Consider the following 23,922-nt stretch of genomic DNA (forward strand, 5'->3'; position numbering starts at 1 on the left):
AATTTGGTAACTGAAGGGAAAAAAGGACAGAGAAGATGAAATGTAACTTAATTCATTAGTTTGTTACGTTTGAAATTTTGTCGTGTGAGTAAGTATGATGCCCACAAAAGCCTGAAGGGGACTCTGCCCTAGAGAGTCTGCTCAGGGCACCAGACCAGCCCAGGAATAGGAAGGCAGCGATGGGAGTCCAGAGGAGAGGAGTACAGTGGTCCCCCTCTACATGTATATGTTCCAAGAACCCCTCTGGCTGCCTGAAAACATGGAAGACACTGAACCCTATGTATACCGTGTTTTTTCCTATACATGCATACCTATTATAAAGTATAAATTAGACAAGAGATTAAAAACAATAATAAAATAGAAAAATTATACTCTGATAAAAGTTATGTGACTGTGGTCTCTCTCAAAGTATCTTAACGTACTATACTTATCCTCCTTGTGATGCTGAGATGGTATGTGCTGAGATGAAATGAGGTGAATGACGTAGGCATTGTAGGGTCAGGCTACTGCTGACCTGACAGTAAGTAAGAAGAAGGATCATCTGCCTGCTCCAGGTGATCCTGGATCCCTGAGCCATGACAGTGTTGGGGTTTGGGTGCCAGAAGCAGATGATGTGGATGCTTGTGCATCCCACGCAGGGCAGCGGGGCAGAGCAAGATTTCATCACGCTACTCAGAACAGTGTCCAATTTAAAACCTCAGAATTTTTTTTTCTGAAATTTTCCATTTAATATTTTCAGAGGGCAGTTGACTTCAGGCAGCTGAAAGGGTGGAAAGCAAAACCATGGATAAGGGGGAACTACTGAATTTACCTAAGAGGCCAAACCGGCCAGGAAGAAGGGAGTCAGTGTTTATCCGGGAAAGCAAGAAATGAAGATGGAGGGTGGACATAAAGCTGGGAAGGTAGGCATATCGGCACTGAGCGTACAGTGAGGAGGGGTGGCTAGTTCAGGACTAAGACCAGGACTGGGTCTGACTTCATGTGGTGGCTGTATGGTGTGTGCAGTAGCCCGTGAGGTGCTGGGCTTCTTGGAGGCAGCGCTCTTCAGTACTTGAAGAGGGTGAACAGTGACTCATCCCCTACTAGCTGTGACCCCTGGGACTCCAGGTAATGATAGGATTTTCCAGATGAGAATTCTTTGGTGCCTAGGAGACACTTGATTCTGAAACAGTTCTCATACAACCAAAGAAGAGCAGAGCCTGCAAGATGTCGCTGAAATGGATGCCTGGAGAGGAACCAACCTTATTGTGATCTTCTTCATCAGCTGTTTCACTCCTGGGTCCTCGCATGCGTTGTGTCTTCTCTCCCCAATCAGCATGGCGTTACGGAATGAGCACTGGACTGAGTTATGAGATGAGCTCAAGTTCTAGTTTAACCGTGTGACTTTAAGCAAAGCTCTGACCTTAGGCTCTCAATCGTAGAATGGGCATAGTAATTCCTATCTGTCACTGAGGGCTGTTTATTAGAAGTCATTGAGGGAATGATAAATACGAAACGGTACTTCTCCAACTTTCATATACATGCAAATCACCTAAAGATCTTGTTAAATGAATAAGGTTAGAGAAAAGCCAAACACTAGTTAAAGGCACTGTAAGTGGAGTTTACTTGGTAACCCCTACAGTTAGGGCAGAGGCTTCAGTGCAGAACTGAATTCAGCCAGGCTGTGCACAAAGGTGACTGGAATTTTAAAGGGAAGATGAAGGAGTGGGAGGGGAGATGAGCTGGGATTTGAACAAAGTCAAAGTGGTGGAAAATTACAAACGGCAGGTGGGGGGCACTGATCACTGTGATCAGGCTGTCTCTGCTAACTGGCTCATTCAGCAGGTTAGGTTTCCATCCTTCCACAGAGACTGGAAGATGGAGCCCTATCTGTCTTGCTGAGGACATTTCAGAGGGATGCCCCCAGGTCCTTAAGGAAGATACTCCTGGGTTTCAGGAGATAACATACACATCTTAAAGGGACAGAGAACATTTACAGTTGTGAGGGGTTTTTTCTTTCCTTTTTTTTAAAGTAAATGCTCTAAGCAAAGGGAGGTAAAAAAAAAACAAAAGGAAGAAAATGGAGTCTGTTTGCTGTCCACCTGAAAATATCACAATGTTGTTAATCAGCTATACTCCAATATAAAATAAAAAGTTTAAAAAAATAAAATATACATCAACTTAAAAAAAGAAAATGTAGGTCAGAGGCCTATGGTCAGATGTTTGGCTGGAGCAATGGGTAAATTCTTTTGACAGCCTTGAGCTTCCCCAGGCAAGGACTCAGGGGGCTGGATCTCCCCAAGAAACCTTGAGTGCTAAAAACTATGCTAGGGAGCATAGTTTTGTTCAGGTCTCCTACTGTGGGGGATGGACAAAACCATTTGTACTGAAAGTTACACAGTTCTCAAGACTGGAGGAGGGGTGGGGCTTGAGTTTTCACACCTCTAACAGGCTCCTGGTAATGATGTTCTACTGACCCATGGACCACACTTTGAGAAGCAAGAATCTAACGACCCTACAGAGCAAACCTTTTAATATCTGTGTACTTCGGGCTTGAAGCTTCAGCAGCCTTTGACAAGCAGTAGCATGTTCCCTTTTCTTTATTTTATAAACTAATCAAGAATCCATAATAATTTAAACTACCTGCAGAGAGAGAGTCCTTGCAGGAAAGCTGATGGTTCTTAAAAATGTTGGCACGATAGAATTACCTGAGGAAGTTGGAAAGATTCTGATGCCCTGGACACACACCCAGGCCCATTAAATCAGAATCTCGGGGGTGGGACACAGATAAAACATTTCTGAAAGCTCCTGGGTGACTCCAATATGCAACTAAGGTTGAGAAGCATCTTCAAAGAATTTAGCATCAAGTCTAGACCAGCGCTCACACCTTAAAAGAGAATTTACCCAGAACCAGACTGCCTTTGGTAGTCTGTGATGATTTTTGTAAAATGGTCTTTGGATGGCAAGGGTCAGGGATGGCATGGACATGGATGTAGGGGAAGCCTGGGCTGAATCTTCAGGGTGGAGAAGATCTGGGTCGGTGCACAGGATAGTAAAGAGGTCATTTCAGATAGGATCAAGCCTCTGAACCTCAGAGGGAAAGTACGTAGGCATGGGAAAATGGGAGAGCCTACTTTATTTACCTGGTTCTTCGTTCTCTTTCTCAATACACTGATTTCTCAAAAGCATTACCCTTCTCACATCAATGAGGAAACAGCAGATCCAAAGGCCCAAAGGTGGGGTTGGGATTGTTATAGTCAAGGAATAAAAAGAAAGCAAGTGTGGCTGTAACAACATAAGTGAGGGGGCAGAGGTAGATGAGACTGTCTAAGAGAGAAAAACAACCCTGACTCATTGGATCTACTCCTTTAGCTCCAACTCCTGTGCTCTTTGCCTGTGCGTAGTCACGCTGGCGCTGCACCTTTGTGAATGAGTGTTGCCTAAAGCCTGAAAAACACAGAACAGTCCAGTCTCAAGGCTCTGACTTTTAAAAAGTTGAAGAACAGAAAATAGCACCTGTCTTCTTGGAGGTTTACAGGAACACTGTAGCCACACCTATGTGGACAGTGGCAGTCATAAAGGATCCCTGCATCAAGAAGTATGCAACAACCAGCCACCTGCCTCTCCTTTCAGAGGCCCCAAATTCTAACTCAGGTAATATGGTTTTCGGGACACTAGTCCACCATCTTCTCGGTCTGCTGGCTTTCTAAATAAAGTCGCTATTCCTTGCCCCAACAATCCCTCTCTCGATTTATTGGCCTGGCATGAGGCAAGCAGTATGACCTTGGCCTTGGTAACAAGATGAGAAGGTGGTGAGATAGATGGTGGAAATGTACACCATGTTCTGGCATACCATGGTAAAACGTTTGAATTTTACTGAGAGATGGGAATCCTTTGGAGGGTTTTGAGCAGAGGAATGATTTGACTTACATTATTCTGATTGCTTTTCGATGATCGATGATAGAAGATCAGCCATGGAGACCAGTTAGGATGCTACTGCAATAATCCAAGCAAAAGATAATGATCGCTGGAAGCTGGTGGTAGCCGTAGAGGTGGTGAGAAATTGTCAGATGTATTTGAAGATTGAAGATGGAGCTAAGGGGATTTCCAAATGAATAAATTTGGGACACACACACAAAAAGAGGAGTCAAAGATGACTCCAAAATCTTTGACCTGAACAACTAACTGCTCGTGAATTTTGCAGTAAAAGAGAGCAGAAAATGATGGTGTAGAAGTAAGGTTTTAATAAGCTGTTAACACAATAGTTGGGATGAATGAACCAGGGGTCTAAGTATCAACTGAGACGCATAAAAACAATCTTAGGTAAAAACCAAGCTTCCCAAGGCTATACTCAGTAGCACACAATTTACATAAAATTTTAAGACTGACCAACAGTAATGTTTAAAGCTTCATACATATGAAGTAAAGTGTAAAAACACATATGGAATGATAAACTGTGTAGCCAGGGCTGTGCACCATCTGGTTGCTTCACACTTTTACAACTAATGCCCAGGCCAGATCCTACTCCAGTTAAACCAGAATTTCTGGGTGTGCATCCAGGATGGATCCAGTATTTTTTAAAAAGCTTCCTAGGGGTTATAGTGTGCAGTCAAGGTGGAAAACACTGCCTTAAATTGAGAAACAACTGTGGTATGTTAGAGAAGTATAAGGAATGTTCCTCATCTATATCTTAAGCCTTGAATAGAGCATCTGTTTAAGAGCTAGATAAGAGACACCCATGCCCTAGTTAGTATGGTGTTCAGTCCAGAAACATGAAAAAACTCTTCTGCTGCTGCTAGGTTGCTTCAGTCATGTCCGACTCTGTTCGACCCCAGAGACGGCAGCCCACCAGGCTCCTCCGTCCCTGGGATTCTCCAGGCAAGAACACTGGAGTGGGTTGCCTTTTCCTTCTCCAATGCATGAAAGTGAAAAGTGAAAGTGAAGTCCCTCAGTCGTGTCTGACTCTTAGCGACCCCATGGACTGCAGCCTACCAGGCTCCTCCATCCAGCAGATAAGCCCACACTGTCATCTTCCAACATCAAAGAAATGGCTGATTACAAGCTTAGGGCCAAGAATGTGTACAAGCTCACCTGGAATATCTTGTCATATCAGTTATCAAGCAAGTGCTCCAAAACCACTGAAGGCTTGTAGAAAGAAAGGACTCAAGATCTACCGTGAAGGGTTCTTTCTTGCAAAAGATGGGACAACATGAGCATCTTTAGTTAAGATGGATTAGAACATATAAGATATGTTTAAATTCATAAGTTCACAACAATCCTTTAAAAATTTTTAAATGCTAAAAAAAAAAATTAAAAAGTCTTTGGATGATACTAGAAAATTAATTCATTTTAAAACCTGGGAAAGAAAAAAAGAAATGAGCACTTATCCTGTCTCTCTTGATTCAGAGGAACCAAAGAGTTGGCGAGAGAACCTTCTCATTACACAAGTACATGCTCAGGGCTGGCCCAGCCATATTTAGAATGGGAGAGGTCACGGAGTAGCCAGAGGCAGAGGCCAGGTCTCTGGAAACTCCTCTCCTGGCAGAGCTTCTTTCCAACAAATAATGCCTCAAACTACTCTCTACATCCAGCAAGACACGCTGGTTCCATTTCCTACTTGAAATACTCCCACCATAGACTCAATGAGTTAAAATCTTGATCCTACCCCTCACTTTATGGGGTAAAACAGAGTTACAGAAATATGATGTTATAGGATCCCAAACAGGTCAGTACCAACATTTTGAAGAAGACAAAAGAGCTCTGAATTAAGCCCCCAGAGCTGAGGCTACAAAACCTTTTGCTGATGGCCACAGGACTGGAAAACGTGAGTTTTTATTCTGATCCCAAAGAAGGGCAGTGCCAAAGAATGTTCAAACTATTGTACAATTGCACTCATTTTATGCTCAAAATCCTTCAAGCTAGGCTTCAGCAATACGTAAACTGAGGACTTCCAGATGTACAAGCTAGGTTTAGAAAAGGCAGAGGAACTAGAGATCAAATTGCCAACACCCATTGGATCATAGAGAAAGCAAGGGAATTCCAGAAAAACCTCTATTTCCTTTTCATTGACTATGCGAAAGCCTTTGTGTGGATCACCACAAACATTCAGTCCGTCAGTTCAGTCGCTCAGTCATGTCCGATTCTTTGGGAGCCCATGGACTGTGGCATGCCAGGCTTCCCTGTCCATCACCAACTTCTGGAGCTTACTCAAACTCATGTCCATTGAGTTGGTGATGACATCCAACCATCTCATCCTCTGTCGTCCCCTTCTCCTCCTGCCTTCAATCTTTCCCAGCATCAGGATCTTTTCCAATGAGTCAGATCTTCACATCAGGTGGCCAAAATATTGGAGCTTCAGCTTCAACATCAGTCCTTCCAATGAATATTCAGGACTGATTTCCTTTAGGATTGACTGGTTGGATCTCCCTGCTGTCCAGGGGACTCTCGAGTCTTCTCCAACACCACAGTTCAAAAGCAGCAATTCTTTGGCATTCAACTTTCTTTATAGTTCAACTCTTGCATCCATAAATGACTACTGAAAAAACCAAAGCTTTGACTAGACTGACCTTTGTTGGCAAAGTAGTCTCTGATGCTTTAATATGCTATCTAGGTTGGTCATAGTTTTTCTTCCAAGGAGCAAGCATCTTTTAATTTCATGGCTGCAGTCACCATCTGCAGTGATTTTGGAGCCCCAGAAAATAAAGTCTTTCACTGTTTCTATTAGGGAAATCCCCATCTATTTGCCAAGAAGTGATGGGACCAGATGCCATGATCTTAGTTTTCTGAATGTTGAGTTTTAAGCCAACTTTTTCACACTCCTCTTTCACTTTCATCAAGAGGCTTTTCAGTTCCTCTACGCTTTCTGCCATAAGGGTGGTGTCACCTGCATATCTGAGGTTATTGATATTTCTCCCAGTAATGTTGATTCCAGCTTGTGCTTCATGTAGCCTGGCATTTCACATGATGTAATCTGCATATAAGTTAAATAAGCAAGTGACAATATGCAGCCTTGACGTACTCCTTTCCCGATCTGGAACCAATCTGTTGTTCCAAGTCCAGGTCTAACTGTTGCTTCTTGACCTGCATATAGATTTCTCAGGAGGCAGGTCAGGTGGTCTGGTATTTCCATCTCTTGAAGTATTTTCCACAGTTTGTTGTGATCCACACAGCCAAAGGCTTTGGCATAGTCAATAAAGCAGATGTTTTTCTGGAACTCTCTCACTTTTTCGATGATCCAACGGATGTTGGCGATTTGATCTCTGGTTCCTCTGCCTTTTCTAAATCCAGCTTGAACATCTGGAAGTTCACATATTGCTGAAGCCTGGCTTGGAGAATTTTGAGCATTACTTTGCAAGCATGTGAGATGAGTGCAACTGAGTGGTAGTTTAAGCATTCTTTGGCATTGCCTTTCTTTGGGATAGGAATGAAAACGGCCTTTTCCAGTCCTGTGGCCACTGCTGAGTTTTCCAAATTTGCTGGCATATTGAGTGCAGCATGTTCACAGCATCATCTTTTAGGATTTGAAATGGTTCAACTGGAATTCACCTCCACTAGCTTTGTTCGTAGTGATGCTTCCTAAGGCCCACTTGACTTCGCATTCTAGGATGTCTGGCTCTAGGTAAGTGATCACACCATGGTGGTTATCTAGGTCATGAAGATCTTTTTTGTATAGATCTTCTGTGTATTCTTGCCACGTCTTCTTAATATCTCTCCTTCTGTTAGGTCCATACCATTTCTGTCCTTAATTGTGCCCATCTTTGCATGGAATGTTCCCTATAGTGCAAAATCAGAAAGTGTAATGCCTCTAGATTTGTTCTTTTTTAGGATTTCTTTGGCTATTTAGGGTTTTACGATAGGTTTCCCTAAAAGGTATTCTAAAAATGCCATTAGAAATTTGATAGGGATTACACTGAGTCTGTAAATTCCTTTGGGTAGAATGGATATTTTCACAATATTAATTCTTCCAATCCAGGAACATGGAATATCTTTCCATTTATTTGTGTCTTCTTCTTTTCCTTCCCTTTTTATTTCTTGTATCCTCTTTAGGCTCTTTCATCAATGTCTTATACTTCTCAGTGTACCCGTCTTTTATCTCCTTGGTTTATTTAATTATTTGGATGCTATTGTAAATGAGATTGCTTTCTTTTTTGCTATAATCTTTTTTATTTCTGAAAATAAAATAATGGCCCTTTTTATTAATGATTTTAATAAACTGAGTTTTTTTTTTTTTTTTTTTTTTTACTAGTCTAGCTAAAGATTTGTCAGTTTTGTTGATCCTTTTAAAGAATCAGCTTTTGGTTTTGTTGATTTCCTCTTTACATTTTTTCTACATTTTTATTTCATTTATTTTGGCACTAATCTCTATTATTTCCTTCCTTCTGTTTGTGTTGGGTTTAGTTTGCTCTTCTTTTTTAGTATCTTGAGGTACAAGGTTAGGTTATTGATTTGAGATCTTCCTTTTTTTTTAAATATAGATGTTTACAGCTATAATTTTCCATCTAAGCACTGTGTTGGTTGCATAAACTTTGGTATGCGGTGTTTTTGTTTTCATTCATTTCAAAATATTTCCTAATATCCTTTTTGATTTCATCTTTGACCTTTTAGTTATTTAGGAGTATGTTGTTTGTGTGCTAGTCAGTCAGTCATGTCTGACTCTTTGAGACCCCATGGACCCATGAGACCCACCAGGCTCCTCTGTTCATGGGATTTTCCAGGCAAGAATACCAGAGTGGGTTGCCATTCCCCTCCAGGGGATCTTCCCAACCCAGGGACTGAACCCAGGTCTCCTGCATTGCAGGCAAATTCTTTATTGTCTGAACTAACAGGGAAGTGTAATATCCACATAATTGTGAATTCCTCAAATTTCCTTTTGTTAATGATTTCTAATTTCATTCCATTGTGATCAGAGAATAAGCTTTTGTATGATTTCAATTATTTTACTTTTTAAAGATTTATGTGATTGCCTAACATATGGTCTGTACTTAAGAATGTTTTTTAGGGAGACTTCCCTGGTCCAGTGGTTAAGAACCCACCTTACAGTGCAGGGGATGTGAGTTTGATTCCTGGTTGGGGAACTGAGATCCCACATGCCACACAGAAACTAAGCCTGCATGCCATGTGCTGCAACTAAGACATGAAGCAGCCAAATAAGCGCCCAGAGTGTTTCCCAGGCACTTGAGCAGAATGTGTTCTGTAGTTGCTGCGTGGAATGTGCTTACAGATGTCTACCGTGCGCTCACTCACTCAGTTGTGTCTGACTCTTTGTGACCCCATGAACTGTAGCCTGCCAAGCACGTCTGTCCATGGGACTTTCCAGGTAAGAATAGTGGATTGGGTTGCCATTTCCTTCTCCAGTGATAGATGTCTATTAGCTTAGCTATCTATTAACTTAGAAAGCTTAGGTTGCTTTCTTGCTCTTTTAGATAGCTTGTTGTTAGTGTATAGAAATACAATTGATTTTTATATATTGGTTTTATATCTGCAACTTTACTAAATTCATTTATGAGTTTTAGCAGTTTCAGGGTGGCCTTCAGAGTGATCTGTATCATGTGATCTGTAAACAGATTTCATTCTGATGAAATTCTGACTGGATGCCTTTTATTTATTTTTTTGTTGCCAAATTGATATGACTAAGACTTCCAGTCCTATGTTGAATAGAAATGGTGGTAGTGGGCACCCTTGTCTTATTTCTGATCCTAGGAGGAAAGGCTTTTAGCTTTACACCACTGAGTATGACGTGAGCTGTGGGCTGAGGAATAATGCTTCCATACTTAATCTGTCGGTATGGAACAGATCCTTCCATACTTAATCATACTCAATCCTATCATGAAAGGATGTTGAATTTTGTCAAAGGTTAAACGTACTTCTTTCTCTTAAGGTATGACCTAGAAGAAGCATGTATCACTTTTGCTCACATCCTACTGGCCAGGATTAAGGGCTGCACGTGCATTCCTTGGAGATTTCATGGGTTCAGTTTCAGATTACTGCAAAAAAGTAAATATAGAAAATTTAAAAAAAAAGCCAGTCAGATGAATTTTTTTGGTTTCCCAGTGCATATAAAAGTAATGTTTACACTGTATTGTAATTTGTTAAGTGTGCAGTAGTATTATGTCTAAGAAAATAATGTACATATCTTAATTTAAAAAGTTTGTTGCTAAAAACGCTATCATCTGAGCCTTCTGCAAGTAGTAATCTTTATGCAATAGTAGTAGCATCAGAGATAACTGATCACAGATCACCATAGCAAAAATAAGAATGATGAAAGTTTAAAATATTATGAGAATTACCAAAAATGTGACACAGAGACACAAAGTGAACAAATACTGTTGACAAAAAATGGCGCCTATAAACTTGCTTGATGCAGCATTGCTACAAACCTTTAATTTGTAAACACACATACACAGATAAACAAAGCAAAGCTCAATAAAATGAGGTATGCTTGTACTTAACTGTAACAGTGGCTGGGAGAATGTAGTCTTTCTCATGGATGGGTTTATACCTTGCCAAACTTTGATGACTCTATCCCTAGAAAAAGAAAACAGAATGGATTTGAGGATTCAACCGACAGCGTCTTCCATAACATCCTGATAAGGGCCTTCCCTGTACCCTTTCTGATTGTGCCTGTCTAGGGGGAGAGAAGACTAGCCTGCTGCCCTTATCGGGAAAATAAACGAACAGTAACAGTATTTGCTTTGAGGAAGAGGGTGGTAGGGACACAGGTGAGAAGAAAATGTCCGTTCCAAAGCCTTTTTGAACTTTAATACATGTGAATGTATTAACTAATTAAATATTTTTAATGAAGTAATAAAAATAGCATTATCCTATCTGCTTAGTAAACCTCTGTATCTGATTTACTGACCAAAAGTTTTTTGCACCCTCACCCTCAGCCCCTCCGAGAGGGTTATAGATGTGGCATGAAGCTCAGGGCACATTAAATTGTATAGAATCAGTATGGCTGGGTAAGCCCAATGGGCCTGCATGGGGAGAGGAGGCCTGGAGAGGAATGCAAATTCAGACAAGCCCTTGGGAGAGTTGCTCTGCCTGTCAGTGGATCCAGTCGGCATTGGGCCTTCCCTGTGCTCTTTCTAATTGTGCCTGTATAGGGGGAGAGAAGACTAGCCTGCTGCCAGGCCCTTATCCCGGCACTGCCCATACTCAAGAGGAGGAGGAGGCCAGGGCCCTGAGGGCCAGAGGGGCTGGGGAGCTGGGCCTAGAGACACAGCCAGCTCCTTGGGTGGGCTGTGCGGCTTGCCCTTTCAAGCAGGAAGCCTTTGACACGTTTGCCAGGCAGGGGCCTCAGCTGCCCTTATCTGGCATTCATCTCTTCCCCAACATTCATGACTCAAAAGAACCTTGAATCAACTTCAGGCCTGTGTGGGGTGAGGGCTGGGGGGCCACCAGCAGTGACTCCCTTACCCTAGAGCACAGGGTCAGCCCCCTTCAGTGGCCCCAGCTGGGCCACAGGGCAGAGCACAGGACAGACACCTTCTCACCCCCGGTGCACAGACAGTGAGAGTGTCCTGCTCCCTGGACTGACTCTCAGCACCCCTTGGGCTCCCCACAGCTTACTCTTTAATGCCCAAGGAACTCTGTGTACACAGAGAAACACAGCCAGCTCCACACTTTGTCTCACATGCAACATGGGAAAGCGGAAACAGTTAACATTTCTTTAAATATTCACATACTATGTCTGACTCTTTGCAACCACAAGGACTGCCCCATGCCAGGCTTCCCTGTCCTTCACTACCTGCGGGATTTTGTTCAAAACTTAGCAAAATCCCGGAGGTAGTGAAGGACTTTTTTGAGCAGTGAAGGACAGGGAAGCCTAGCATGCTGCAGTCCATGGGGTCGCAAAGAACCGGACACGACTTAGCGACTAAACAATAAACCCCCACAGTTAACAAATTGACCTTTTATAATTTTAACAAAGTAGATTGCCCTGAACATTTGAAGTTAAGTGTAGTCAATGACAGTCTTCCGAATTCTGATGATTCAGTCTCATAAATGTTTTAAACACCTTTAAAAATCGACCAATAAGACTATAATCATCACAAAACCGGATCTGCATACTCATACTCAAACTGGTTGCAAATGCTAATATGTAGATCAAACTTTATTATCTCGAGTCAGCAGCCCTAGCAGCAGACAAGAGAGGCACTATGCACTCATTTGCCATGCATCACTGCCCTCTCCTGGGGCTTTCATGCAGCAGCTCCACTGGAGTCCCCTCACCAGAGCTCTGTACCCCAAACTGTCCTGGACAGAGTGGCTGGACCAGAGGTGGGTCCTGGACTCTGAGTTAGGGCCCCATGGACTGGTCAGGTATGCAAGGCAGACCAACCTGCAAAGCTAGCACAAAAGTTTTGTCCAAGAAGTGATATAGAGGGTGACAGTCAACCAAGGTAATCAGCTTCTCACTCTTGGGGTACACAAATGTGCCTCTCTGAAAGAGGAAGAGGGCAAGGGCTGAAGACTCACAGGGCAGCAGGCAGAGCCCCCGCAAGGAAACTGGGGACCAACTGGCCAGAAGTAGCTGGAGCAGGAGAAAGAAAGGGAGACACTAGGGCCAGAGTGTGAGTGACACTCTGGAAGCTGGTGACATGGGAACATCCAGGCCCATTCTTCTGAAGGACCTGGCTGAGCGGTGGGGCTGGCTGGTTTCTTCCTTCTGTATTCTCATACAAAGGGAATGGGCAGAAGATGTTCTGAGTTGAGGTGATAATATGTGCTGTGGTCAAGTGCACTGGAAACAGAAGCTGATCCAGAGACCTGTGTGCAGGAAGTAAGGGAAGCAGGACAGGGTGGAGGGAGAAATTGAACTGAAACTGAACTCTGGCTTCATCTGACCCCATGGGGAGGCCAGAGCCAGGATCACTCATCACTTGTCCAGAGTGAGGTAAGAGGATTTGGCAAGCTCTGGGTCTAAGAACTCTGGGTGAGGCAGCTTCCTTCAGCCAGAAGCCATTCAACGGATTCCAACACTGGGACCTGAAGGGCAGGCTGTGCAGCCAGCCCTGAACTAGAGGTGGCAGACTGGATCACCGAGTGTGAAGAAGGCCAGTGGTCAAAGCCGTGGTTACGGGGACCTGCTCAGATGTGGTTATGGGGACCAGGCTTGTGGAGTTGTGCAGAGTTCAGGGACATGAACTTCTCAGGGCCTGGGGGAAGGGGAGCATGGAATCAAGTTCTCCTTCTAGACTGAGGCTGGGGCTCATGAGACAGGGCAAGTCTGGTGATGAACATGAAGTGTGGCCAGTGCATGGAAGGTATCTAAAGTCACATCAGCAACAGAGACCTCAGAGAGCCTGTGGAGACGGTGGAAGCAGGGAAGAGAAGAAACATTTACAGGGAAGGGAGATTCGGATACTCGGAGGAGGAGGCGCATAGTCCTGTCTGAGTGGGTAACTAGGAGAGGGGAGCCAGGAGAACTAGTGCTCCAGGAAGGAAGCAGCCTCAGACCAGACCGAAAGCCCTTTTCTCCTGCCCCAACACACAGAGCAGTGGTTCCATAAAGCCAGTTCAGCTGGCTGCCCCTAGATGGCAGTGTGTGCACGCGCAGGAGCTAGCACGCACTGCTCCCCAGGGACAGCCAGCTTCTCTCACGGAACCGGGGGAAAGTCCCCAGAGCTGTGAGGCATCCAGGCAGAAGCGCTTGTGATGTGTACAGCATCCACCTCTGCTCTGCTCTGCTTCAGGCAGCTGGGGCAGGTGCCTCTCTGTCCCCCTCCCTGGGGTTCCTATCAAGGGTCCCTCCTGGCAGAGCCTGAGCATAGGGGTCCCAGCGGCTCAGTGAATCCCCAAATCCATGTGATCATGACTCTCCAGTCTGGGGTGGAAGATTGAGACACAAAGGTCTGGACATAAAGCCAACAGTTCTGGTTCTACGTCTTATGGGGTGAGTGACTCACTCTGAGCCTACCTTTCCATGTTGTTTTACAAATGCATAGCTTTGTCAAAGTCAGTTCACATGAGATTATTTCAGAAGGAATAATTCTTCACTGTCAAGTGATTTTCACATTTGCACACAGTCCACAGTTCCCCTAGTAGACAGCTTTCAGGGGCAAAGCTGGGGTTGACCTTACTCTTAATCTCGCTGATTGGCACCCTCCCTCTGACGTCTTACTGGCAACATGTGGACCTTCCTGCTTTGGCAAAACTGTCTTCACCCATTTGGAGAAATTACAGTAGGGTTGACTCACAGGCAGTCAAGGCTGGAAGGGCCCTGGGAGGTTACCTACTAAACAACTGTCCCCTCTCTCCCACCCTCAGTTTATAGGTTGGACAACTAAGGAGAGATAGGTAGGACTCCCCATTACCATCATCTATGACAGTCCTGGCCTCCACCATTAAAGTATGCTCCACTGTGTCCTGTGCTCACACATGGGATCCTATCACAAATCTCTATGGTCTGGTAGGGATACTTCTGAGGACAGAAGACTCACAGCCGCGGTGGCCGCTGTATATCGGAGCAAGAAGCCCTTGGAAATTTACAAATTCTTTAAAACAGATATTTGGGTAGGCATTGGGTGACAGGCTAACAAATTACTTTCTTTTTACCTTTCTCCACGGCTCTCTGATCTTTTCAAGAAAGGCAACCTTAATTCAAGATAGCTCAGGGTGAAAGATGTTAGCGCCCGGCTCACCTGAGTCCTGCCATACTTGACCCTGACTTCCTCACTCCAAGGGTCACTGATTCCTTCATTCCAGCTCAATCATTCCCACCCGTGGATACATCCCTCTGTCCGACCTAGCCTCGTGCAACCACTCCTGTCTTTTGTAGTCAATGAGGGCCCTCCAGCTCCACTCCCATCTTCTCCTTTCTCTCCGTCTACTGGCCCTTCCAGCTATCACTTCTCTCCCCCAACACCCACAGCTCATGATGCAACACTTCAGTGCTTTCTCTTCAATTGTCTTCAACCCTCTGTACCATTGTTTTCTATTATGCCTTTCCAGCAACTCCCTCCACACTTTGATCAATTCTCCGGTCTGTGCTCTCTACACCGGGACACACCCCAGTCGCTGAGGACTGATGAAGGCTGTCTCATTTGAGCTGTGACTCTGACTCTGGTTCACCATCCTCAAACCTTCCTGCCTGCCTTCCTCAGAAGCTTCTCTCATTTTCTACTAAGTTTCTCTAAAAATCCCTGGATCCCACCAAACAGCCACTTTCTTTCTTTCTTTTTTTTTTTTAGCCACTTTCTTTTAACAGGTGACCTATTTCTCCTATTTTCAGAAGGAAAAAAAAAGCCTGCTTTCAGTCAGGGACCCCCACTAAACCCACAAACATCTGTATCCAGCTCGGCTCTTCAGTTTTTGGTTGCCCACTTGTCCTGAATCCCAGTCCCTCCCACCTTCTCCAGCAAGCATCATCTCTTTTCCTTCAGACTCTTGGATCTCTCCTCTTCTACTGTCTTTCCTGCATCATTTAAACGTCTTCAAGTCTCTCTCTTCATAAAAAATCCAAACAAACCTCTCCTTCAGCCTCTTACCCCCATCATCTTCCAGCTAACGATCTCACTCTGAGCCTCATTTAGTCTCCAGCCCACTTTTGACTCAATTATTCCACTAACCCAGCTCTCTGAAGCTGCCGATCCTCATTACTCCTCAGCTTCGTCTTGCAGTCCTCCTTTCAACACTGGAAACTGGGGGCCACTCCTTCCTTCCTAAAACCCTCATTTCCCTTGACTTGTATACATACTACCTTTCTGGCTTTGCACCTGCCTTGCTGATGCTCTTTCTCAGGTTAATTAATCCCTCTTCTTTTCTCTTTCTGGTTGGCCCCACGTTCATCGGGATTCGGCCTCAGTTACTCTCCCTTCTCAACTCCCAGTCCCAGGATAATTTCCTCTACTTTTATAGTTATTAATCAGTTTCTCTGTGCAGCTCTCTCAAGAATCATTCTCCTTTTCTTTCTGTCAAACAGGCTTGGACTTATTTCTTTAAATTACATTTCCCAGCCTCTCATGGAGCTAAGGACTTCCATGTGACCAGACTTGGCCAATAAGGCATAAGCAGCAGGCAGTGGGGATTTCTGGGAGAGGGGTGCTTTCCTTAACACAGGTGCTGCTCCTTCATCCATTCTGCTCTTTCTCCTGCATATGTGGAACGCAGTTGGGAAGCTGGAGTTGCAGCAGCCACTGTATGCCCACAGCTGACTCTGAGGATGCAAGCTTCCCAGTAAGGAGAGCCAGAGCAGACTGACAGGGCAGACCTGGGCCCTGAATGACCAGTCTTGCTCTGCTTACCTTCAAACTTGGCGTTACGTCAGAATTTTCAATAAAGAGAGCAACAAAGAGCAACAAATACCATTTAGTTAAAGCAGTGTGGTTGGGTTGATGTTACAGGAACCGAAAACAAGTTCTGATTAATACAGTTCTCAAATATATAATGTTGCTTAGGTGTTTCTCCTGAACTTCAAACAGCAATTTGGACCTCTTTTCTCTATCCAGAAATCTCTCAAAGGGAAGAGGTCCAAGTTGTGACCCCCTCACCAAATACACACAGAGTCACTTGGATTCCTGGTCTCAGTAAACAGCATCACTGTCCATGCAGCCAGAATTCCTATTAGTCACCATCCTATTAGTTCCCCCTCAGTTCTACCTCCTAAATATATTTTCAATCTGTTCACCTCTTACCATTTCCTCATTATCAATTTTCTGAACCACTGTACAGGTTCCTTCGTAACTATTTTAAAATTTTGCTCCCTCCAATCCTTCTGCAGCCTTAGGGATCTTCTCAAAGCACAAGTGTAATAATGTTACTATTTTGCCTAAAACCTTTCAGTGACTGCTTAGGGCCTAAGGAATACCAGGCATATATATACTGTAAAACTCTGCCAAGAATTAGGCTGGTCCTGCACCCACCACCTCTTCTTTGGCAAAGATGTTGCTCTACTGACCACAGGGATGGACATGTTGACCTATACCTGGTGGAACTAGGGAAACCTCTCTCCCTTGCCACAGTGATTGGTTCAAGAGTGGGCACATGACCAGTTTGGCCAATTAAAGGCCTTCCTTGGGATTCCTAGAGTGTAGAGTTATGTGGAGTCACATTTCCAACATGGGGCAAGCTCTGAGCACTAGGAGAAACAAAGAGAAAAGGGCTCCTGGTCTGTGTAGCCCACAGGATCAGCCCCTAGTATCCAGAATCAATCGAGTTTCAAGTTCTTCTTTTTGATTTTGTGAATGACTTGAGTATCCTTCTAATAATTTTCTTTCCTTTGGCCTAAGCTAGTTTCGGTAGGGTTCTGTCACTTCCAACCAAAACATCCTGACTAAAGTGAGGACCCTTGGTCGTCTGGCCCTAATAAGGCATCTTTCCAAGAAAACAGAGTTTCTTCTAGCTTAGAGGATGTTTTACAAACGTTATTTCATTTGATTCTTACTACAAGCTTGTGAGGTGGGTTCTACTATCTTGACTTCACAAATAAGTAAGGCTCAGAGATGTAAAATATTTTGCTCATGATCAAGAGGCTGAGAATTAGGAACCCTTGGACACCAAATCCCTCTTATATTCAAGGTGTTTCTGTTTATTCCCCACCTCTTGTCCTGTACACACACACAGAAGTGCTAGAGTGGAGCCCAGCGTGAGCAAAAGCAGCCCTGGGACAAGGACCAGACTGGGGCGGGGCGGGGGGCAGAGTGGGGCAGTGGGGGAGGGGGGTGATGGGAGGGTTAAAGGAGGAAGTCAGAGGATGGTAATGCCAAGTTCCTCCATTTAAATTTTATAGCCACTCCAGGTCCAGGAGAAGAAAGTACTCTCAGCTTCTTTCTTTTACCCCTCCTTGTACTATTTTCTGTTCCGATAATCTATACCTCAGGCTTGCAGTAGGTGCAATAATTCAGTTATATTCTTGGCAATTACAGTTCTAGGGGCTAGCCCGGAAACTAAATCACCGTTAAAATACAGCCTTTTTATGAGTTGGGACTGTCCATATCTCCATTCTTCCGCTTTAGGTTACATGGTACTTTTTTTTCCTTCTTTCAGTGCTATTGAGATGTAACTGACCTATGGCACTGTGTAAGTTCAAAGTATATGGTAAAATGATTTGATCTACAAGTATCATAAAATGATTACCACAATAAGTTTAGTGAGCAACCATTAACTCATACATTAAGAGAAACAAAATAAATTTTTCTCGTGATGAGAACTCAGGATTTCCTCTCTGAATGACTTTCATATGTAACATACAGCGGTGTTAATTACATCCCTAGTACTGTATCTCACAACTAGAAGCTTGTCCCTTTCAACAGTCTTCATCCAATCCCCCTCCTGCCCAGGCCCCGCCTCTGGTAACCACAGATTTGATCTCTTTCTCCCGTGAGTCTGCTTTTGAAGCATGTAATTGACCTACAACACTGTCAGTCTCGGTGCACAACATAGTGATTTGATATTTCTGTACATTTCAAAATGATAACCACTGTGATTCCTTTTAGTTTTTAAAAAAGGAAAAGAAAATGGGCCTGCTCTGAGTGTCCCTGATGCTCTCTGAAAGCCACAACAAATTATTGTAAAAATGGGTCAGGTAAAGCTTGGTGGGTCTCAAAGGGCAGCTGGGAATGGCAGGTGAGTGTCACAGTAACTCTCAGTGAGGCCTGGTGGGGGTGGGGTGGCGGCCTTGCTGGCTTTAGGGCACTTCCCTCACCCTCTTCATGTCCTGCAGCAGTATGGCCAACTGCGCCAGGAAGCAGCTGTCTCTCTGAGGCTGCTCATGCTGGCAGGACCACTAACATCATGGGGTCCATGATTCACAAAGTTGGCTTTACTCTCTCCTCCTTGTTCTAGGCTCACGACATTCTTCACCATCCAGGGTTAAGCAGAAATCATCAGGTGTGGATGATCATCTTTCCAATCCCAGCCTTCACTGGAAATATCTTGTCTGCCTCCACATCCCCCTTAATAATGGTGGGGGCACCCCTCTACTAGAGGGGACAGCAGCATTCCTGCCCACATCCCATCTCCTTCTACTTCTTCCGAATCATCACTCCTGCCATCTCTCCTGAGTCATTCCTATCACTCTGCAAGCTTGTTCTACTCCCTTCCACATTTGAATAAAATCCAAATATCCTAACCAAAATTAAAATTAGATATGGCTATAAGCACTGGAAAACAAAGGATGAAGTAGGTAGCCCAGAGTAGATACAGCAAATCCCTAAACATCAGGAACCCAAAAACTTGTTGCCCTAACATCCTCAACACACAGCTTCCACTTCAGCATTGAATAAGCCTGCTTGAGCTGCAGCTACATCTTTACATATTCCATTGGTCAGGAGAAAACAATGGCTGAGGCCAGCACACCACTTCCCTTTACAGCTACTTATCCGGTGTTGCACATGCTCACCTCCATTTACTTCCTGTTGGCTAGAACTGAGTCATGTGATCATGCGGAGCCCTGAGGGAGTCCTAGAAACTTGGTTTTAGTCAAGGAAGCTATGTGGCCAGCTAGAATTGGAAAGTCTATAATAAAGGAAATAGGGGAGAATGGCTGTTAGGGTCATCCAGCATTCTCTGCCAAAGCCTCCTGTCCTTCCGCATCCCTTCTAGACCTCTCCCAGTTCTGTGTTCCCTGTTGGAGAAGCTGTCCAAACACAACCGCTCTACCATCTCGTGGCAGCCACCCACTACTCTAGGAACACTGCCCTTATCATGCGCACCAATGACTTTCATGTTGCCAGAATCAAAGGCTCCTTCCCTTTCTTCATCTTATCTGGTTTGTGAGCAGCATCTAACACAGCTGACCACTCTTTTCTGGAAACACTGTTTTGTCAGTCTCTGGGATATAGCACTCTCTGGTTCTCCTTTCGCTTCCTCAGCCTTTTGAAAAAGAAGCCTTTTTCAGTCTTCTTTCTTGCTCTGACTCTTCTGACTCCTCTGGGTCTCTCTTGAACCCCCCTCCCCCCTTCTACATCTACCTCTTTGGCCTGGGTGACTCCCTCAGATCCCAAGGCATTTACCATCTTTAGAATGATGTCTCTCAAAGCCTCACCTCCAGCCCACGCCTCTCTTCTGGGTGTGTAGTGACTGGACAATCGAACTGGATCTCTGATGGGCATCTTGAACTCAACATAAACACAGGATTCTTGATGTGCCTGTCTGAGCTGTAGTCCCTTTCCTCCAGCCTACCCTAACCAATAAATGAGGCACTGTTCACCCACTTACTCCAGCCAGAAACTTGAAAGTCATCTTTCGTTTCTCCGTTGCCTCCCCCACATCCATCCTATGGATGTCCACGTCCAAAACAGCATCTTTCAACTACTGATCTTAGTGTGGCCATCAGTTTGGTCCAAACCACAATGAGTTTGGGCCAGGGCTGCCATAAGAGTCTAACTGTCGCCTTGCTTTCATTTTTGCCTGCCACCCACCCAATTTATTCTTCACACAGTAGAAAATCAGGATACATTAGTCTTCTGCATAAAACCCTTCAATGCTTTAATGAAAGGTCTCCAACCTAAATCAAATCCCTTATGATTATACAGTGGAAGTGAGAAATAAATTTAAGGGACTAGATCTGATAGACAGAGTGCCTGATGAACTATGGACAGAGGTTCGTTACATTGTACAGGAAACAGGGATCAAGACCATCCCCATGGAAAAGAAATGCAGAAAAGCAAAATGGCTGTCTGGGGAGGTCTTACAAATAGCTGTGAATAGAAGAGAAGTGAAAAGCAAAGGAGAAAAGGAAAGATATAAGCATCTGAATGCAGAGTTCCAAAGAATAGCAAGGAGAGATAAGAACGCCTTCCTCAGCTATCAATGCAAAGAAATAGAGGAAAACAATAGAATGGGAAAGACTAGAGATCTCTTCAAGAAAATGAGAGATACCAAGGTAACATTTCATGCAAAGGTGGGCTCAATAAAGGACAGAAAAGGTATGGACCTAACAGAAGCAGAAGATATTAAGAAGAGGTGGCAAGAATACACAGAAGAACTGTATAAAAAGGAGCTTCACGACCCAGATAATCACAATGGTGTGATCACTCATCTAGAGCCAGACATCCAGGAATGTGAAGTCAAGTGGGCCTTAGAAAGCATCACTATGAACAAAGCTAGTGGAGGTGATGGAATTCCAGTTGAGCTATTTCAAATCCTGAAAGATGATGCTGCGAAAGTGCTGCATTCAATATGCCAGCAAATTTGGAAAACTCAGCAGGGGCCACAGGACTGGACAAGGTGAGTTTTCATTCCAATCCCAAAGAAAGGCAATGCCAAAGAATGCTCAAACTACCACACAATTACACTCATCTCACATGCTAGCAAAGTAATGCTCAAAATTCTCCAAGCCAGGCTTCAGCAATACGTGAACCGTGAACTTCCAGATGTTCAAGCTGGTTTTAGAAAAGGCAAAGGAACCAGAGATCAAATTGCCAACATCTGCTGGATCATCAAAAAAGCAAGAGAGTTCCAGAAAAACATCTATTTCTGCTTTATTGACTATGCCAAAGCCTTTGACAGTGTGGATCACAATAAACTATGGAAAATTCTGAAAGAGATGGGAATACCAGACCACCTGACCTGCCTCTTGAGAAACCTATATGCAGGTCAGAAAGCAACAGTTAGAACTGGACATGGAACAACAGACTGGTTCCAAATAGAAAAAGGAGTATGTCAAGGCTGTATATTGTCACCCTACTTATTTTACTTATACACAGAGCACATCATGAGAAACGCTGGACTGGAAGAAGTACAAGCTGAGATTAAAGACTGCCGGGAGAAATATCAATAACCTCAGATATGCAGATGACACCACCCTTATGGCAGTAAGTGAAGAGGAACCAAAAAGCCTCTTGATGAAAGTGAAAGAAGAGAGTGAAAAAGTTGGCTTAAAGCTCACCATTCAGAAAACTAAGATCATGGCATCTGGTCCGATCACTTCAGTGGGAAATAGATGGGGAAACAGTGGAAACAGTGTCAGACTTTATTTTTGGGGGCTCCAAAATCACTGCAGATGGTGACTGCAGCCATGAAATCAAAAGACTAAGTTTACTCCTTGGAAGGAAAGTTATGACCAACCTAGAGAGCATATTCAAAAGCAGAGACATTACTTTGCCAACAAAAGTCCGTCTAGTCAAGGCTATGGTTCTTCCAGTGATCATGTATGGATGTGAGAGTTGGACTGTGAAGAAGGCTGAGCACCAAAAAATTGATGCTCTTGAAATGTGGTGTTGGAGAAGACTCTTGAGAGTCCCTTGGACTGCAAAGAGATCCAGTCCGTCCTAAAGGAGATCAGTCCTGGGTGTTCATTGGAAGGACTGATGCTGAAACTGAAACTCCAATACTTTGGCCACCTCATGCGAAGAGTTGACTCATTGGAAAAGACCCTGATGCTGGGAGGGATTGGGGGCAGAAGGAGAAGGGGACGACAGAGGATGAGATGGCTGGATGGCACCACTGACTTAATGGACACGAGTTTGAGTAAGCTCCAGAAGTTGGTGATGGACAGGTAGGCCTAGCGTGCTGTGATTCATGGGGTCGCAAAGAGTTGGACACAACTGGGCACCTGAACTGAACTGAACCAAACCTAGACACAGTCTTACATGTCTTGGTCCCATATGGTCCGCCCACCTCCCCATATCATCCTGGTTCTCTTTCCCAGGCTCCATACTCTGGCCATATTATTTTTGTTTTTTTTCCTTCCTAGCTCCTTGACACATTCACAACTTACCTTTCTCAGGACCTTGGCACAAGCTGTTCTTGATTTGGGAGAATTTCTCTCCCTGGCTTTTCCCAGCACTGTCTCCTCATTCTCTTGACTTGAATTCCAACATCAACTCCTCAAAGACATTTTTCCTGCTGGCTCCACCTAAAGAATTAATGGCTCCTATCTTCTAACCCAGTCCCTTGTTCTTCTCCCAGCATTTACTTCAACTTGCAATTATGTCTCCATCACCAAAAATCAGCTTTATGGAGTAAGAGGCTTCCGCTGTCTTGTTTATGGCTGTATCCTGAGCATCAAATCAGGGCCGGGCACTCAATCAAACACCCACTATCTCCTCTAGATGAACGGATGGGCAGTTCTCCAAGGTCTCTGAGCTGTCTGGGTGTCAGAGGCTGGCTGCATACCCCTTAATAAGAAAAAACTGAGAATGGACCCAACAGTTCCTTTACAAGATCTCCTCCTTACATTGCACTTAACCTGTTGGTTGCTTTTACCATAAGGTGGAGCAACCAGTCTGTCGGCCCAGTTCTAACAGATTCGAATTTCCTGCTGCCCAGCAGAATAGCCTAGTTCTTCCCCACTGAATGAGTTCTAGGCTCAGTGGCGGTGCCTGGGTCTCATTTTTCAGATAGGTGGGTTGAGACCCCAGAGGTCAGCCTTTTTAACACCAGAGCCCAGTCGGCACTGTGAATACCTGTCTACCACAGGCTGTACCTCTAGCCCCCTTTCCCCTCAAGAACCCTCTCAGCCATCTTCTCAGGATGAAGGTGAGGGACAAATCTCGGCAGGTGGTCCAAAGAAAGCCTGGTATTTTTAGCACCAAAGCTACCAGGAGCCAGTCTTTACCTGCCGGTGGGTGTGTAAAGGAATAAACGTTAATTTACTATTCTAGGTTGGAATCCTACCCCCACTCCCAGACTCTGAGGCCGGGCAGGAACGCCTTTCTGTATCTTCAATTCAGCCATTTTTCTAACCCTGCGCTCACCTCTCTACCCGGTCACCCTCGTAGTGCCCCGCCGCGAAACGTGGCCCCCAGAGCTCGCGCTCTCAAGAAGGCTGGGTTCCGGTTGGGTCAGTGACAACGCCGACGTGGCGTCCGCATATTGCGGAGGCCCCAAACGCGGGGTGCGGGTCCCGCCTAGGCCTGCGCCACGAACCCACCCGGCGAGCGCCGACCAGGGCCGCCTTCGCCTCCCGCCCCGCCCAGACTGGTTCGAAGGGGCCCGGGGCCCCGCGGGCTCAGCCCAGGCGCGGACTGGAAGGCCAGGAGGGGCGGGGCGGGGGCGGGG

The 23,922-nt window shown here is 44.7% G+C and overlaps 1 long non-coding RNA gene across 1 annotated transcript; it reads right to left on the reverse strand.

Annotated features, from left to right (window-relative positions):
- Window positions 1–6: 6 nt before the first annotated feature.
- LOC138986073 (uncharacterized) lies at window positions 7–23,875 on the reverse strand. Its single transcript, XR_011462967.1, has 4 exons — window positions 23,619–23,875; window positions 22,640–23,039; window positions 10,429–10,503; window positions 7–9,962 (listed from the first exon to the last, which is right to left on the reverse strand). It is a non-coding gene; the product is annotated as an uncharacterized lncRNA (long non-coding RNA).
- Window positions 23,876–23,922: the final 47 nt, after the last annotated feature.

This window comes from Bos mutus, chromosome 28 (assembly GCF_027580195.1).
Source record: "Bos mutus isolate GX-2022 chromosome 28, NWIPB_WYAK_1.1, whole genome shotgun sequence".
In the NCBI taxonomy this organism is placed as follows: domain Eukaryota; kingdom Metazoa; phylum Chordata; class Mammalia; order Artiodactyla; family Bovidae; genus Bos; species Bos mutus.